This window comes from Pseudophryne corroboree, unplaced genomic scaffold (genome assembly GCF_028390025.1).
Source record: "Pseudophryne corroboree isolate aPseCor3 unplaced genomic scaffold, aPseCor3.hap2 scaffold_986, whole genome shotgun sequence".
In the NCBI taxonomy this organism is placed as follows: Eukaryota; Metazoa; Chordata; class Amphibia; order Anura; family Myobatrachidae; genus Pseudophryne; species Pseudophryne corroboree.
The window spans coordinates 156465-175313 of record NW_026970566.1 but is presented as its reverse complement, the minus strand read 5'-3'; positions in this window follow the sequence as shown (position 1 = coordinate 175313).

Sequence of the window (18849 nt, the reverse complement as noted above, 5' to 3'; positions counted from 1 at the left end):
TGTATGCAGTAGTAACGCTCTGCAGGGAGCACTTAGTTTGTATGCAGTAGTAACGCTCTGCAGGGAGCACTTAGGTTGTATGCAGTAGTAACCCTCTGCAGGGAGCACTTAGGTTGTATGCAGTAGTAACGCTCTGCAGGGAGCACTTAGGTTGTATGCAGTAGTAACGCTCTGCAGGGAGCACTTAGGTTGTATGCAGTAGTGACGCTCTGCATGGAGCACTTAGGGTGTATGCAGTAGTAACACTGCAGGGAGCACTTAGGTTGTATGCAGTAGTAACGCTCTGCAGGGAGCACTTAGGTTGTATGCAGTAGTGACGCTCTGCATGGAGCACTTAGGGTGTATGCAGTAGTAACACTGCAGGGAGCACTTAGGTTGTATGCAGTAGTAACACTCTGCAGGGAGCACTCTTAGGTTGTATGCAGTAGTAACACTCTACAGGGAGCACTTAGGTTGTATGCAGTAGTAACACTCTGCAGGGAGCACTTAGGTTGTATGCAGTAGTAACCCTCTGCAGGGAGCACTTAGGTTGTATGCAGTAGTAACACTCTGCAGGGAGCACTCTTAGGTTGTATGCAGTAGTAACCCTCTGCAGGGAGCACGTAGGTTGTATGCAGTAGTAACACTCTGCAGGGAGCACTCTTAGGTTGTATGCAGTAGTAACCCTCTGCAGGGAGCACTTAGGTTGTATGCAGTAGTAACACTCTGCAGGGAGCACTCTTAGGGTGTATGCAGTAGTAACGCTCTGCAGGGAGCACTTAGGTTGTATGCAGTAGTAACGCTCTGCAGGGAGCACTTAGGTTGTATGCAGTAGTAACCCTCTGCAGGGAGCACTTAGGTTGTATGCAGTAGTAACGCTCTGCAGGGAGCACTTAGGTTGTATGCAGTAGTAACGCTCTGCTGGGAGCACTTAGGTTGTATGCAGTAGTAACGCTCTGCAGGGAGCACTTAGGTTGTATGCTGTAGTAACGCTCTGCAGGGAGCACTTAGGTTGTATGCAGTAGTAACACTCTGCAGGGAGCACTTAGGTTGTATGCAGTAGTAACACTCTGCAGGGAGCACTCTTAGGTTGTATGCAGTAGTAACCCTCTGCAGGGAGCACTTAGGTTGTATGCAGTAGTAACGCTCTGCAGGGAGCACTCTTAGGTTGTATGCAGTAGTAACGCTCTGCAGGGAGCACTTAGGTTGTATGCAGTAGTAACGCTCTGCAGGGAGCACTTAGGGTGTATGCAGTAGTAACGCTCTGCAGGGAGCACTCTTAGGTTGTATGCAGAAGTAACGCTCTGCAGGGAGCACTTAGGTTGCATGCAGTAGTAATGCTCTGCAGGGAGCACTGAGGTTGTATGCAGTAGTAACACTGCAGGGAGCACTTAGTTTGTATGCAGTAGTAACACTCTGCAGGGAGCACTTAGGTTGTATGCAGTAGTAACGCTCTGCAGGGAGCACTTAGGTTGTATGCAGTAGTAACACTGCAGGGAGCACTTAGTTTGTATGCAGTAGTAACACTCTGCAGGGAGCACTTAGGTTGTATGCAGTAGTAACGCTCTGCAGGGAGCACTTAGGTTGCATGCAGTAGTAATGCTCTGCAGGGAGCACTTAGGTTGTATGCAGTAGTAACCCTCTGCAGGGAGCACTTAGGTTGTATGCAGTAGTAACACTGCAGGGAGCACTTAGGTTGTATGCAGTAGTAACGCTCTGCAGGGAGCACTTAGGTTGTATGCAGTAGTAACGCTCTGCAGGGAGCACTTAGGTTGTATGCAGTAGTAATGCTCTGCAGGGAGCACTTAGGTTGTATGCAGTAGTAACACTGCAGGGAGCACTTAGTTTGTATGCAGTAGTAACGCTCTGCAGGGAGCACTTAGGTTGTATGCAGTAGTAACGCTCTGCAGGGAGCACTTAGGTTGTATGCAGTAGTAACCCTCTGCAGGGAGCACTTAGGTTGTATGCAGTAGTGACGCTCTGCAGGCAGCACTTAGGTTGTATGCAGTAGTAACGCTCTGCAGGGAGCACTTAGGTTGTATGCAGTAGTAACGCTCTGCAGGGAGCACTCTTAGGTTGTACACAGTAGTAACGCTCTGCAGGGAGCACTTAGGTTGTATGCAGTAGTAACGCTCTGCAGGGAGCACTTAGGTTGTATGCAGTAGTAACGCTCTGCATGGAGCACTTAGGTTGTATGCAGTAGTAACGCTCTGCAGGGAGCACTTAGTTTGTATGCAGTAGTAACCCTCTGCAGGGAGCACTTAGGTTGTATGCAGTAGTAACGCTCTGCAGGGAGCACTTAGGTTGTATGCAGTAGTAACGCTCTGCAGGGAGCACTTAGGTTGTATGCAGTAGTAACGCTCTGCAGGGAGCACTTAGGTTGTATGCAGTAGTGACGCTCTGCATGGAGCACTTAGGTTGTATGCAGTAGTAACACTGCAGGGAGCACTTAGGTTGTATGCAGTAGTAACGCTCTGCAGGGAGCACTTAGGTTGTATGCAGTAGTAACGCTCTGCAGGGAGCACTTAGGTTGTATGCAGTAGTAACGCTCTGCAGGGAGCACTTAGGTTGTATGCAGTAGTAACGCTCTGCAGGGAGCACTTAGGTTGTATGCAGTAGTAACGCTCCGCAGGGAGCACTTAGGTTGTATGCAGTAGTAACGCTCTGCAGGGAGCACTTAGGTTGCATGCAGTAGTAACGCTCTGCAGGGAGCACTTAGGTTGTATGCAGTAGTAACGCTCTGCAGGGAGCACTTAGGTTGTATGCAGTAGTAACGCTCTGCAGGGGGCACTTAGGTTGTATGCAGTAGTAACGCTCTGCAGGGAGCACTTAGGTTGTATGCAGTAGTAACGCTCTGCAGGGAGCACTTAGGTTGTATGCAGTAGTAACACTCTGCAGGGAGCACTCTTAGGTTGTATGCAGTAGTAACGCTCTGCAGGGAGCACTTAGGTTGTATGCAGTAGTGACGCTCTGCAGGGAGCACTTAGGTTGTATGCAGTAGTAATGCTCTGCAGGGAGCACTTAGGTTGTATGCAGTAGTAACCCTCTGCAGGGAGCACTCTTAGGTTGTATGCAGTAGTAACGCTCTGCAGGGAGCACTTAGTTTGTATGCAGTAGTAACGCTCTGCAGGGAGCACTTAGGTTGTATGCAGTAGTAATCCTCTGCAGGGAGCACTTAGGTTGTATGCAGTAGTAACGCTCTGCAGGGAGCACTTAGGTTGTATGCAGTAGTAACGCTCTGCAGGGAGCACTTAGGTTGTATGCAGTAGTGACGCTCTGCATGGAGCACTTAGGGTGTATGCAGTAGTAACACTGCAGGGAGCACTTAGGTTGTATGCAGTAGTAACGCTCTGCAGGGAGCACTTAGGTTGTATGCAGTAGTGACGCTCTGCATGGAGCACTTAGGGTGTATGCAGTAGTAACACTGCAGGGAGCACTTAGGTTGTATGCAGTAGTAACACTCTGCAGGGAGCACTCTTAGGTTGTATGCAGTAGTAACGCTCTGCAGGGAGCACTTAGGTTGTATGCAGTAGTAACGCTCTGCAGGGAGCACTTAGGTTGTATGCAGTAGTAACACTCTGCAGGGAGCACTCTTAGGTTGTATGCAGTAGTAACGCTCAGCAGGGAGCACTTAGGTTGTATACAGTAGTAACGCTCTGCAGGGAGCACTTAGGTTGTATGCAGTAGTAACGCTCTGCAGGGAGCACTTAGGTTGTATGCAGTAGTAACCCTCTGCAGGGAGCACTCTTAGGTTGTATGCAGTAGTAACGCTCTGCAGGGAGCACTTAGGTTGTATGCAGTAGTAACGCTCTGCAGGGAGCACTTAGGGTGTATGCAGTAGTAACGCTCTGCAGGGAGCACTCTTAGGTTGTATGCAGTAGTAACGCTCTGCAGGGAGCACTTAGGTTGTATGCAGTAGTAACGCTCTGCATGGAGCACTTAGGGTGTATGCAGTAGTAACACTGCAAGGAGCACTTAGGTTGTATGCAGTAGTAACGCTCTGCAGGGAGCACTTAGGTTGTATGCAGTAGTAACACTCTGCAGGGAGCACTCTTAGGTTGTATGCAGTAGTAACGCTCAGCAGGGAGCACTTAGGTTGTATACAGTAGTAACGCTCTGCAGGGAGCACTTAGGTTGTATGCAGTAGTAACGCTCTGCAGGGAGCACTTAGGTTGTATGCAGTAGTAACCCTCTGCAGGGAGCACTTAGGTTGTATGCAGTAGTAACGCTCTGCAGGGAGCACTCTTAGGTTGTATGCAGTAGTAACGCTCTGCAGGGAGCACTTAGGTTGTATGCAGTAGTAACGCTCTGCTGGGAGCACTTAGGTTGTATGCAGTAGTAACGCTCTGCAGGGAGCACTTAGGTTGTATGCAGTAGTAACGCTCTGCTGGGAGCACTTAGGTTGTATGCAGTAGTAACGCTCTGCAGGGAGCACTTAGGTTGTATGCAGTAGTAACGCTCTGCTGGGAGCACTTAGGTTGTATGCAGTAGTAACGCTCTGCAGGGAGCACTTAGGTTGTATGCAGTAGTAACGCTCAGCAGGGAGCACTTAGGTTGTATACAGTAGTAACGCTCTGCAGGGAGCACTTAGGTTGTATGCAGTAGTAACGCTCTGCAGGGAGCACTTAGGTTGTATGCAGTAGTAACCCTCTGCAGGGAGCACTTAGGTTGTATGCAGTAGTAACGCTCTGCAGGGAGCACTCTTAGGTTGTATGCAGTAGTAACGCTCTGCAGGGAGCACTTAGGTTGTATGCAGTAGTAACGCTCTGCAGGGAGCACTTAGGGTGTATGCAGTAGTAACGCTCTGCAGGGAGCACTCTTAGGTTGTATGCAGTAGTAACGCTCTGCAGGGAGCACTTAGGTTGTATGCAGTAGTAACGCTCTGCATGGAGCACTTAGGGTGTATGCAGTAGTAACACTGCAGGGAGCACTTAGGTTGTATGCAGTAGTAACGCTCTGCAGGGAGCACTTAGGTTGTATGCAGTAGTAACACTCTGCAGGGAGCACTCTTAGGTTGTATGCAGTAGTAACGCTCAGCAGGGAGCACTTAGGTTGTATACAGTAGTAACGCTCTGCAGGGAGCACTTAGGTTGTATGCAGTAGTAACGCTCTGCAGGGAGCACTTAGGTTGTATGCAGTAGTAACCCTCTGCAGGGAGCACTTAGGTTGTATGCAGTAGTAACGCTCTGCAGGGAGCACTCTTAGGTTGTATGCAGTAGTAACGCTCTGCAGGGAGCACTTAGGTTGTATGCAGTAGTAACGCTCTGCAGGGAGCACTTAGGTTGTATGCAGTAGTGACGCTCTGCAGGGAGCACTTAGGTTGTATGCAGTAGTAATGCTCTGCAGGGAGCACTTAGGTTGTATGCAGTAGTAACCCTCTGCAGGGAGCACTCTTAGGTTGTATGCAGTAGTAACGCTCTGCAGGGAGCACTTAGGTTGTATGCAGTAGTAACGCTCTGCAGGGAGCACTTAGGTTGTATGCAGTAGTAACACTCTGCAGGGAGCACTCTTAGGTTGTATGCAGTAGTAACGCTCAGCAGGGAGCACTTAGGTTGTATACAGTAGTAACGCTCTGCAGGGAGCACTTAGGTTGTATGCAGTAGTAACGCTCTGCAGGGAGCACTTAGGTTGTATGCAGTAGTAACCCTCTGCAGGGAGCACTTAGGTTGTATGCAGTAGTAACGCTCTGCAGGGAGCACTCTTAGGTTGTATGCAGTAGTAACGCTCTGCAGGGAGCACTTAGGTTGTATGCAGTAGTAACGCTCTGCAGGGAGCACTTAGGGTGTATGCAGTAGTAACGCTCTGCAGGGAGCACTCTTAGGTTGTATGCAGTAGTAACGCTCTGCAGGGAGCACTTAGGTTGTATGCAGTAGTAACGCTCTGCATGGAGCACTTAGGGTGTATGCAGTAGTAACACTGCAGGGAGCACTTAGGTTGTATGCAGTAGTAACGCTCTGCAGGGAGCACTTAGGTTGTATGCAGTAGTAACACTCTGCAGGGAGCACTCTTAGGTTGTATGCAGTAGTAACGCTCAGCAGGGAGCACTTAGGTTGTATACAGTAGTAACGCTCTGCAGGGAGCACTTAGGTTGTATGCAGTAGTAACGCTCTGCAGGGAGCACTTAGGTTGTATGCAGTAGTAACCCTCTGCAGGGAGCACTTAGGTTGTATGCAGTAGTAACGCTCTGCAGGGAGCACTCTTAGGTTGTATGCAGTAGTAACGCTCTGCAGGGAGCACTTAGGTTGTATGCAGTAGTAACGCTCTGCAGGGAGCACTTAGGTTGTATGCAGTAGTGACGCTCTGCAGGGAGCACTTAGGTTGTATGCAGTAGTAATGCTCTGCAGGGAGCACTTAGGTTGTATGCAGTAGTAACCCTCTGCAGGGAGCACTCTTAGGTTGTATGCAGTAGTAACGCTCTGCAGGGAGCACTTAGTTTGTATGCAGTAGTAACGCTCTGCAGGGAGCACTTAGGTTGTATGCAGTAGTAACCCTCTGCAGGGAGCACTTAGGTTGTATGCAGTAGTAACGCTCTGCAGGGAGCACTTAGGTTGTATGCAGTAGTAACGCTCTGCAGGGAGCACTTAGGTTGTATGCAGTAGTGACGCTCTGCATGGAGCACTTAGGGTGTATGCAGTAGTAACACTGCAGGGAGCACTTAGGTTGTATGCAGTAGTAACGCTCTGCAGGGAGCACTTAGGTTGTATGCAGTAGTGACGCTCTGCATGGAGCACTTAGGGTGTATGCAGTAGTAACACTGCAGGGAGCACTTAGGTTGTATGCAGTAGTAACACTCTGCAGGGAGCACTCTTAGGTTGTATGCAGTAGTAACACTCTACAGGGAGCACTTAGGTTGTATGCAGTAGTAACACTCTGCAGGGAGCACTTAGGTTGTATGCAGTAGTAACCCTCTGCAGGGAGCACTTAGGTTGTATGCAGTAGTAACACTCTGCAGGGAGCACTCTTAGGTTGTATGCAGTAGTAACCCTCTGCAGGGAGCACTTAGGTTGTATGCAGTAGTAACACTCTGCAGGGAGCACTCTTAGGTTGTATGCAGTAGTAACCCTCTGCAGGGAGCACTTAGGTTGTATGCAGTAGTAACACTCTGCAGGGAGCACTCTTAGGGTGTATGCAGTAGTAACGCTCTGCAGGGAGCACTTAGGTTGTATGCAGTAGTAACGCTCTGCAGGGAGCACTTAGGTTGTATGCAGTAGTAACCCTCTGCAGGGAGCACTTAGGTTGTATGCAGTAGTAACGCTCTGCAGGGAGCACTTAGGTTGTATGCAGTAGTAACGCTCTGCTGGGAGCACTTAGGTTGTATGCAGTAGTAACGCTCTGCAGGGAGCACTTAGGTTGTATGCTGTAGTAACGCTCTGCAGGGAGCACTTAGGTTGTATGCAGTAGTAACACTCTGCAGGGAGCACTTAGGTTGTATGCAGTAGTAACACTCTGCAGGGAGCACTCTTAGGTTGTATGCAGTAGTAACCCTCTGCAGGGAGCACTTAGGTTGTATGCAGTAGTAACGCTCTGCAGGGAGCACTCTTAGGTTGTATGCAGTAGTAACGCTCTGCAGGGAGCACTTAGGTTGTATGCAGTAGTAACGCTCTGCAGGGAGCACTTAGGGTGAATGCAGTAGTAACGCTCTGCAGGGAGCACTCTTAGGTTGTATGCAGAAGTAACGCTCTGCAGGGAGCACTTAGGTTGTATGCAGTAGTAACGCTCTGCATGGAGCACTTAGGGTGTATGCAGTAGTAACACTGCAGGGAGCACTTAGGTTGTATGCAGTAGTAACGCTCTGCAGGGAGCACTTAGGTTGTATGCAGTAGTAACACTCTGCAGGGAGCACTCTTAGGTTGTATGCAGTAGTAACGCTCAGCAGGGAGCACTTAGGTTGTATACAGTAGTAACGCTCTGCAGGGAGCACTTAGGTTGTATGCAGTAGTAACGCTCTGCAGGGAGCACTTAGGTTGTATGCAGTAGTAACCCTCTGCAGGGAGCACTTAGGTTGTATGCAGTAGTAACGCTCTGCAGGGAGCACTCTTAGGTTGTATGCAGTAGTAACGCTCTGCAGGGAGCACTTAGGTTGTATGCAGTAGTAACGCTCTGCAGGGAGCACTTAGGGTGTATGCAGTAGTAACGCTCTGCAGGGAGCACTCTTAGGTTGTATGCAGTAGTAACGCTCTGCAGGGAGCACTTAGGTTGTATGCAGTAGTAACGCTCTGCAGGGAGCACTCTTAGGTTGTATGCAGTAGTAACGCTCTGCAGGGAGCACTTAGGTTGTATGCAGTAGTAACGCTCTGCAGGGAGCACTTAGGGTGTATGCAGTAGTAACGCTCTGCAGGGAACACTTAGGTTGTATGCAGTAGTAACGCTCCGCAGGGAGCACTTAGGTTGCATGCAGTAGTAATGCTCTGCAGGGAGCACTGAGGTTGTATGCAGTAGTAACACTGCAGGGAGCACTTAGTTTGTATGCAGTAGTAACACTCTGCAGGGAGCACTTAGGTTGTATGCAGTAGTAACGCTCTGCAGGGAGCACTTAGGTTGTATGCAGTAGTAACACTGCAGGGAGCACTTAGTTTGTATGCAGTAGTAACACTCTGCAGGGAGCACTTAGGTTGTATGCAGTAGTAACGCTCTGCAGGGAGCACTTAGGTTGCATGCAGTAGTAATGCTCTGCAGGGAGCACTTAGGTTGTATGCAGTAGTAACCCTCTGCAGGGAGCACTTAGGTTGTATGCAGTAGTAACACTGCAGGGAGCACTTAGGTTGTATGCAGTAGTAACGCTCTGCAGGGAGCACTTAGGTTGTATGCAGTAGTAACGCTCTGCAGGGAGCACTTAGGTTGTATGCAGTAGTAATGCTCTGCAGGGAGCACTTAGGTTGTATGCAGTAGTAACACTGCAGGGAGCACTTAGTTTGTATGCAGTAGTAACGCTCTGCAGGGAGCACTTAGGTTGTATGCAGTAGTAACGCTCTGCAGGGAGCACTTAGGTTGTATGCAGTAGTAACCCTCTGCAGGGAGCACTTAGGTTGTATGCAGTAGTGACGCTCTGCAGGCAGCACTTAGGTTGTATGCAGTAGTAACGCTCTGCAGGGAGCACTTAGGTTGTATGCAGTAGTAACGCTCTGCAGGGAGCACTCTTAGGTTGTACACAGTAGTAACGCTCTGCAGGGAGCACTTAGGTTGTATGCAGTAGTAACGCTCTGCAGGGAGCACTTAGGTTGTATGCAGTAGTAACGCTCTGCATGGAGCACTTAGGTTGTATGCAGTAGTAACGCTCTGCAGGGAGCACTTAGTTTGTATGCAGTAGTAACCCTCTGCAGGGAGCACTTAGGTTGTATGCAGTAGTAACGCTCTGCAGGGAGCACTTAGGTTGTATGCAGTAGTAACGCTCTGCAGGGAGCACTTAGGTTGTATGCAGTAGTAACGCTCTGCAGGGAGCACTTAGGTTGTATGCAGTAGTGACGCTCTGCATGGAGCACTTAGGTTGTATGCAGTAGTAACACTGCAGGGAGCACTTAGGTTGTATGCAGTAGTAACGCTCTGCAGGGAGCACTTAGGTTGTATGCAGTAGTAACGCTCTGCAGGGAGCACTTAGGTTGTATGCAGTAGTAACGCTCTGCAGGGAGCACTTAGGTTGTATGCAGTAGTAACGCTCTGCAGGGAGCACTTAGGTTGTATGCAGTAGTAACGCTCCGCAGGGAGCACTTAGGTTGTATGCAGTAGTAACGCTCTGCAGGGAGCACTTAGGTTGCATGCAGTAGTAACGCTCTGCAGGGAGCACTTAGGTTGTATGCAGTAGTAACGCTCTGCAGGGAGCACTTAGGTTGTATGCAGTAGTAACGCTCTGCAGGGGGCACTTAGGTTGTATGCAGTAGTAACGCTCTGCAGGGAGCACTTAGGTTGTATGCAGTAGTAACGCTCTGCAGGGAGCACTTAGGTTGTATGCAGTAGTAACACTCTGCAGGGAGCACTCTTAGGTTGTATGCAGTAGTAACGCTCTGCAGGGAGCACTTAGGTTGTATGCAGTAGTGACGCTCTGCAGGGAGCACTTAGGTTGTATGCAGTAGTAATGCTCTGCAGGGAGCACTTAGGTTGTATGCAGTAGTAACCCTCTGCAGGGAGCACTCTTAGGTTGTATGCAGTAGTAACGCTCTGCAGGGAGCACTTAGTTTGTATGCAGTAGTAACGCTCTGCAGGGAGCACTTAGGTTGTATGCAGTAGTAACCCTCTGCAGGGAGCACTTAGGTTGTATGCAGTAGTAACGCTCTGCAGGGAGCACTTAGGTTGTATGCAGTAGTAACGCTCTGCAGGGAGCACTTAGGTTGTATGCAGTAGTGACGCTCTGCATGGAGCACTTAGGGTGTATGCAGTAGTAACACTGCAGGGAGCACTTAGGTTGTATGCAGTAGTAACGCTCTGCAGGGAGCACTTAGGTTGTATGCAGTAGTGACGCTCTGCATGGAGCACTTAGGGTGTATGCAGTAGTAACACTGCAGGGAGCACTTAGGTTGTATGCAGTAGTAACACTCTGCAGGGAGCACTCTTAGGTTGTATGCAGTAGTAACACTCTACAGGGAGCACTTAGGTTGTATGCAGTAGTAACACTCTGCAGGGAGCACTCTTAGGTTGTATGCAGTAGTAACCCTCTGCAGGGAGCACTTAGGTTGTATGCAGTAGTAACACTCTGCAGGGAGCACTCTTAGGTTGTATGCAGTAGTAACCCTCTGCAGGGAGCACTTAGGTTGTATGCAGTAGTAACACTCTGCAGGGAGCACTCTTAGGGTGTATGCAGTAGAAACGCTCTGCAGGGAGCACTTAGGTTGTATGCAGTAGTAACGCTCTGCAGGGAGCACTTAGGTTGTATGCAGTAGTAACCCTCTGCAGGGAGCACTTAGGTTGTATGCAGTAGTAACGCTCTGCAGGGAGCACTTAGGTTGTATGCAGTAGTAACGCTCTGCTGGGAGCACTTAGGTTGTATGCAGTAGTAACGCTCTGCAGGGAGCACTTAGGTTGTATGCTGTAGTAACGCTCTGCAGGGAGCACTTAGGTTGTATGCAGTAGTAACGCTCTGCAGGGAGCACTCTTAGGTTGTATGCAGTAGTAACCCTCTGCAGGGAGCACTCTTAGGTTGTATGCAGTAGTAACGCTCAGCAGGGAGCACTTAGGTTGTATACAGTAGTAACGCTCTGCAGGGAGCACTTAGGTTGTATGCAGTAGTAACGCTCTGCAGGGAGCACTTAGGTTGTATGCAGTAGTAACCCTCTGCAGGGAGCACTTAGGTTGTATGCAGTAGTAACTCTCTGCAGGGAGCACTCTTAGGTTGTATGCAGTAGTAACGCTCTGCAGGGAGCACTTAGGTTGTATGCAGTAGTAACGCTCTGCAGGGAGCACTTAGGGTGTATGCAGTAGTAACGCTCTGCAGGGAGCACTCTTAGGTTGTATGCAGTAGTAACGCTCTGCAGGGAGCACTTAGGTTGTATGCAGTAGTAACGCTCTGCATGGAGCACTTAGGGTGTATGCAGTAGTAACACTGCAGGGAGCACTTAGGTTGTATGCAGTAGTAACGCTCTGCAGGGAGCACTTAGGTTGTATGCAGTAGTAACACTCTGCAGGGAGCACTCTTAGGTTGTATGCAGTAGTAACGCTCAGCAGGGAGCACTTAGGTTGTATACAGTAGTAACGCTCTGCAGGGAGCACTTAGGTTGTATGCAGTAGTAACGCTCTGCAGGGAGCACTTAGGTTGTATGCAGTAGTAACCCTCTGCAGGGAGCACTTAGGTTGTATGCAGTAGTAACGCTCTGCAGGGAGCACTCTTAGGTTGTATGCAGTAGTAACGCTCTGCAGGGAGCACTTAGGTTGTATGCAGTAGTAACGCTCTGCAGGGAGCACTTAGGTTGTATGCAGTAGTGACGCTCTGCAGGGAGCACTTAGGTTGTATGCAGTAGTAATGCTCTGCAGGGAGCACTTAGGTTGTATGCAGTAGTAACCCTCTGCAGGGAGCACTCTTAGGTTGTATGCAGTAGTAACGCTCTGCAGGGAGCACTTAGGTTGTATGCAGTAGTAACGCTCTGCAGGGAGCACTTAGGTTGTATGCAGTAGTAACACTCTGCAGGGAGCACTCTTAGGTTGTATGCAGTAGTAACGCTCAGCAGGGAGCACTTAGGTTGTATACAGTAGTAACGCTCTGCAGGGAGCACTTAGGTTGTATGCAGTAGTAACGCTCTGCAGGGAGCACTTAGGTTGTATGCAGTAGTAACCCTCTGCAGGGAGCACTTAGGTTGTATGCAGTAGTAACGCTCTGCAGGGAGCACTCTTAGGTTGTATGCAGTAGTAACGCTCTGCAGGGAGCACTTAGGTTGTATGCAGTAGTAACGCTCTGCAGGGAGCACTTAGGGTGTATGCAGTAGTAACGCTCTGCAGGGAGCACTCTTAGGTTGTATGCAGTAGTAACGCTCTGCAGGGAGCACTTAGGTTGTATGCAGTAGTAACGCTCTGCATGGAGCACTTAGGGTGTATGCAGTAGTAACACTGCAGGGAGCACTTAGGTTGTATGCAGTAGTAACGCTCTGCAGGGAGCACTTAGGTTGTATGCAGTAGTAACACTCTGCAGGGAGCACTCTTAGGTTGTATGCAGTAGTAACGCTCAGCAGGGAGCACTTAGGTTGTATACAGTAGTAACGTTCTGCAGGGAGCACTTAGGTTGTATGCAGTAGTAACGCTCTGCAGGGAGCACTTAGGTTGTATGCAGTAGTAACCCTCTGCAGGGAGCACTTAGGTTGTATGCAGTAGTAACGCTCTGCAGGGAGCACTCTTAGGTTGTATGCAGTAGTAACGCTCTGCAGGGAGCACTTAGGTTGTATGCAGTAGTAACGCTCTGCAGGGAGCACTTAGGTTGTATGCAGTAGTGACGCTCTGCAGGGAGCACTTAGGTTGTATGCAGTAGTAATGCTCTGCAGGGAGCACTTAGGTTGTATGCAGTAGTAACCCTCTGCAGGGAGCACTCTTAGGTTGTATGCAGTAGTAACGCTCTGCAGGGAGCACTTAGTTTGTATGCAGTAGTAACGCTCTGCAGGGAGCACTTAGGTTGTATGCAGTAGTAACCCTCTGCAGGGAGCACTTAGGTTGTATGCAGTAGTAACGCTCTGCAGGGAGCACTTAGGTTGTATGCAGTAGTAACGCTCTGCAGGGAGCACTTAGGTTGTATGCAGTAGTGACGCTCTGCATGGAGCACTTAGGGTGTATGCAGTAGTAACACTGCAGGGAGCACTTAGGTTGTATGCAGTAGTAACGCTCTGCAGGGAGCACTTAGGTTGTATGCAGTAGTGACGCTCTGCATGGAGCACTTAGGGTGTATGCAGTAGTAACACTGCAGGGAGCACTTAGGTTGTATGCAGTAGTAACACTCTGCAGGGAGCACTCTTAGGTTGTATGCAGTAGTAACACTCTACAGGGAGCACTTAGGTTGTATGCAGTAGTAACACTCTGCAGGGAGCACTTAGGTTGTATGCAGTAGTAACCCTCTGCAGGGAGCACTTAGGTTGTATGCAGTAGTAACACTCTGCAGGGAGCACTCTTAGGTTGTATGCAGTAGTAACCCTCTGCAGGGAGCACTTAGGTTGTATGCAGTAGTAACACTCTGCAGGGAGCACTCTTAGGTTGTATGCAGTAGTAACCCTCTGCAGGGAGCACTTAGGTTGTATGCAGTAGTAACACTCTGCAGGGAGCACTCTTAGGGTGTATGCAGTAGTAACGCTCTGCAGGGAGCACTTAGGTTGTATGCAGTAGTAACGCTCTGCAGGGAGCACTTAGGTTGTATGCAGTAGTAACCCTCTGCAGGGAGCACTTAGGTTGTATGCAGTAGTAACGCTCTGCAGGGAGCACTTAGGTTGTATGCAGTAGTAACGCTCTGCTGGGAGCACTTAGGTTGTATGCAGTAGTAACGCTCTGCAGGGAGCACTTAGGTTGTATGCTGTAGTAACGCTCTGCAGGGAGCACTTAGATTGTATGCAGTAGTAACACTCTGCAGGGAGCACTTAGGTTGTATGCAGTAGTAACACTCTGCAGGGAGCACTCTTAGGTTGTATGCAGTAGTAACGCTCAGCAGGGAGCACTTAGGTTGTATACAGTAGTAACGCTCTGCAGGGAGCACTTAGGTTGTATGCAGTAGTAACGCTCTGCAGGGAGCACTTAGGTTGTATGCAGTAGTAACCCTCTGCAGGGAGCACTTAGGTTGTATGCAGTAGTAACGCTCTGCAGGGAGCACTCTTAGGTTGTATGCAGTAGTAACGCTCTGCAGGGAGCACTTAGGTTGTATGCAGTAGTAACGCTCTGCAGGGAGCACTTAGGGTGTATGCAGTAGTAACGCTCTGCAGGGAGCACTCTTAGGTTGTATGCAGAAGTAACGCTCTGCAGGGAGCACTTAGGTTGTATGCAGTAGTAACGCTCTGCATGGAGCACTTAGGGTGTATGCAGTAGTAACACTGCAGGGAGCACTTAGGTTGTATGCAGTAGTAACGCTCTGCAGGGAGCACTTAGGTTGTATGCAGTAGTAACACTCTGCAGGGAGCACTCTTAGGTTGTATGCAGTAGTAACGCTCAGCAGGGAGCACTTAGGTTGTATACAGTAGTAACGCTCTGCAGGGAGCACTTAGGTTGTATGCAGTAGTAACGCTCTGCAGGGAGCACTTAGGTTGTATGCAGTAGTAACCCTCTGCAGGGAGCACTTAGGTTGTATGCAGTAGTAACGCTCTGCAGGGAGCACTCTTAGGTTGTATGCAGTAGTAACGCTCTGCAGGGAGCACTTAGGTTGTATGCAGTAGTAACGCTCTGCAGGGAGCACTTAGGGTGTATGCAGTAGTAACGCTCTGCAGGGAGCACTCTTAGGTTGTATGCAGTAGTAACGCTCTGCAGGGAGCACTTAGGTTGTATGCAGTAGTAACGCTCTGCAGGGAGCACTCTTAGGTTGTATGCAGTAGTAACGCTCTGCAGGGAGCACTTAGGTTGTATGCAGTAGTAACGCTCTGCAGGGAGCACTTAGGGTGTATGCAGTAGTAACGCTCTGCAGGGAACACTTAGGTTGTATGCAGTAGTAACGCTCCGCAGGGAGCACTTAGGTTGCATGCAGTAGTAATGCTCTGCAGGGAGCACTGAGGTTGTATGCAGTAGTAACACTGCAGGGAGCACTTAGTTTGTATGCAGTAGTAACACTCTGCAGGGAGCACTTAGGTTGTATGCAGTAGTAACGCTCTGCAGGGAGCACTTAGGTTGTATGCAGTAGTAACACTGCAGGGAGCACTTAGTTTGTATGCAGTAGTAACACTCTGCAGGGAGCACTTAGGTTGTATGCAGTAGTAACGCTCTGCAGGGAGCACTTAGGTTGCATGCAGTAGTAATGCTCTGCAGGGAGCACTTAGGTTGTATGCAGTAGTAACCCTCTGCAGGGAGCACTTAGGTTGTATGCAGTAGTAACACTGCAGGGAGCACTTAGGTTGTATGCAGTAGTAACGCTCTGCAGGGAGCACTTAGGTTGTATGCAGTAGTAACGCTCTGCAGGGAGCACTTAGGTTGTATGCAGTAGTAATGCTCTGCAGGGAGCACTTAGGTTGTATGCAGTAGTAACACTGCAGGGAGCACTTAGTTTGTATGCAGTAGTAACGCTCTGCAGGGAGCACTTAGGTTGTATGCAGTAGTAACGCTCTGCAGGGAGCACTTAGGTTGTATGCAGTAGTAACCCTCTGCAGGGAGCACTTAGGTTGTATGCAGTAGTGACGCTCTGCAGGCAGCACTTAGGTTGTATGCAGTAGTAACGCTCTGCAGGGAGCACTTAGGTTGTATGCAGTAGTAACGCTCTGCAGGGAGCACTCTTAGGTTGTACACAGTAGTAACGCTCTGCAGGGAGCACTTAGGTTGTATGCAGTAGTAACGCTCTGCAGGGAGCACTTAGGTTGTATGCAGTAGTAACGCTCTGCATGGAGCACTTAGGTTGTATGCAGTAGTAACGCTCTGCAGGGAGCACTTAGTTTGTATGCAGTAGTAACCCTCTGCAGGGAGCACTTAGGTTGTATGCAGTAGTAACGCTCTGCAGGGAGCACTTAGGTTGTATGCAGTAGTAACGCTCTGCAGGGAGCACTTAGGATGTATGCAGTAGTAACGCTCTGCAGGGAGCACTTAGGTTGTATGCAGTAGTGACGCTCTGCATGGAGCACTTAGGTTGTATGCAGTAGTAACACTGCAGGGAGCACTTAGGTTGTATGCAGTAGTAACGCTCTGCAGGGAGCACTTAGGTTGTATGCAGTAGTAACGCTCTGCAGGGAGCACTTAGGTTGTATGCAGTAGTAACGCTCTGCAGGGAGCACTTAGGTTGTATGCAGTAGTAACGCTCTGCAGGGAGCACTTAGGTTGTATGCAGTAGTAACGCTCCGCAGGGAGCACTTAGGTTGTATGCAGTAGTAACGCTCTGCAGGGAGCACTTAGGTTGCATGCAGTAGTAACGCTCTGCAGGGAGCACTTAGGTTGTATGCAGTAGTAACGCTCCGCAGGGAGCACTTAGGTTGTATGCAGTAGTAACGCTCTGCAGGGAGCACTTAGGTTGCATGCAGTAGTAACGCTCTGCAGGGAGTATTTAGGTTGTATGCAGTAGTAACGCTCTGCAGGGAGCACTTAGGTTGTATGCAGTAGTAACGCTCTGCAGGGAGCACTAAGGTTGGATGCAGTAGTAACGCTTTGCAGGGAGCACTTAGGTTGTATGCAGTAGTAACACTGCAGGGAGCACTTAGGTTGTATGCAGTAGTAACGCTCTGCAGGGAGCACTTAGGTTGTATGCAGTAGTAACGCTCTGCAGGGAGCACTTAGGTTGTATGCAGTAGTAACGCTCTGCAGGGAGCACTTAGGTTGTATGCAGTAGTAACGCTCTGCAGGGAGCACTTAGGTTGTATGCAGTAGTAACACTGCAGGGAGCACTTAGGTTGTATGCAGTAGTAACGCTCTGCAGGGAGCACTTAGGTTGTATGCAGTAGTAACGCTCTGCAGGGAGCACTTAGGTTGTATGCAGTAGTAACGCTCTGCAGGGAGCACTTAGGTTGTATGCAGTAGTAACGCTCTGCAGGGAGCACTTAGGTTGTATGCAGTAGTGACGCTCTGCATGGAGCACTTAGGGTGTATGCAGTAGTAACACTGCAGGGAGCACTTAGGTTGTATGCAGTGGTAACGCTCTGCAGGGAGCACTTAGGTTGTATGCAGTAGTAACGCTTTGCAGGGAGCACTTAGGTTGTATGCAGTAGTAACGCTCTGCAGGGAGCACTTAGGTTGTATGCAGTAGTAACCCTCTGCAGGGAGCACTTAGGTTGTATGCAGTAGTAACGCTCTGCAGGGAGCACTTAGGTTGTATGCAGTAGTAACACTGCAGGGAGCACTTAGGTTGTATGCAGTAGTAACGCTCTGCAGGGAGCACTTAGGTTGTATGCAGTAGTAACGCTCTGCAGAGAGCACTTAGGTTGTATGCAGTAGTAACCCTCTGCAGGGAGCACTTAGGTTGTATGCAGTAGTAACGCTCTGCAGGGAGCACTTAGGTTGTATGCAGTAGTAACGCTCTGCAGGGAGCACTTAGGTTGTATGCAGTAGTAACGCTCTGCAGGGAGCACTTAGGTTGTATGCAGTAGTAACGCTCCGCAGGGAGCACTAAGGTTGTATGCAGTAGTAACGCTCTGCAGGGAGCACTTAGGTTGTATGCAGTAGTAACACTGCAGGGAGCACTTAGGTTGTATGCAGTAGTAACGCTCTGCAGGGAGCACTTAGGTTGTATGCAGTAGTAACGCTCTGCAGGGAGCACTTAGGTTGTATGCAGTAGTAACGCTCTGCAGGGAGCACTTAGGTTGTATGCAGTAGTAACGCTCTGCAGGGAGCACTTAGGTTGTATGCAGTAGTAACACTGCAGGGAGCACTTAGGTTGTATGCAGTAGTAACGCTCTGCAGGGAGCACTTAGGTTGTATGCAGTAGTAACACTGCAGGGAGCACTTAGGTTGTATGCAGTAGTAACGCTCTGCAGGGAGCACTTAGGTTGTATGCAGTAGTAACGCTCTGCAGGGAGCACTTAGGTTGTATGCAGTAGTAACGCTCTGAAGGGAGCACTTAGGTTGTATGCAGTAGTAACGCTCTGCAGGGAGCACTTAGGTTGTATGCAGTAGTTACGCTCTGCATGGAGCACTTAGGGTGTATGCAGTAGTAACACTGCAGGGAGCACTTAGGTTGTATGCAGTGGTAACGCTCTGCAGGGAGCACTTAGGTTGTATGCAGTAGTAACGCTTTGCAGGGAGCACTTAGGTTGTATGCAGTAGTAACGCTCTGCAGGGAGCACTTAGGTTGTATGCAGTAGTAACCCTCTGCAGGGAGCACTTAGGTTGTATGCAGTAGTAACACTGCAGGGAGCACTTAGGTTGTATGCAGTAGTAACGCTCTGCAGGGAGCACTTAGGTTGTATGCAGTAGTAACGCTCTGCAGAGAGCACTTAGGTTGTATGCAGTAGTAACCCTCTGCAGGGAGCACTTAGGTTGTATGCAGTAGTAACGCTCTGCAGGGAGCACTTAGGTTGTATGCAGTAGTAACGCTCTGCAGGGAGCACTTAGGTTGTATGCAGTAGTAATGCTCTGCAGGGAGCACTTAGGTTGTATGCAGTAGTAACGCTCCGCAGGGAGCACTAAGGTTGTATGCAGTAGTAACGCTCTGCAGGGAGCACTTAGGTTGCATGCAGTAGTAACGCTCTGCAGGGAGCACTTAGGTTGTATGCAGTAGTAACGCTCCGCAGGGAGCACTAAGGTTGTATGCAGTAGTAACGCTCTGCAGGGAGCACTTAGGTTGCATGCAGTAGTAACCCT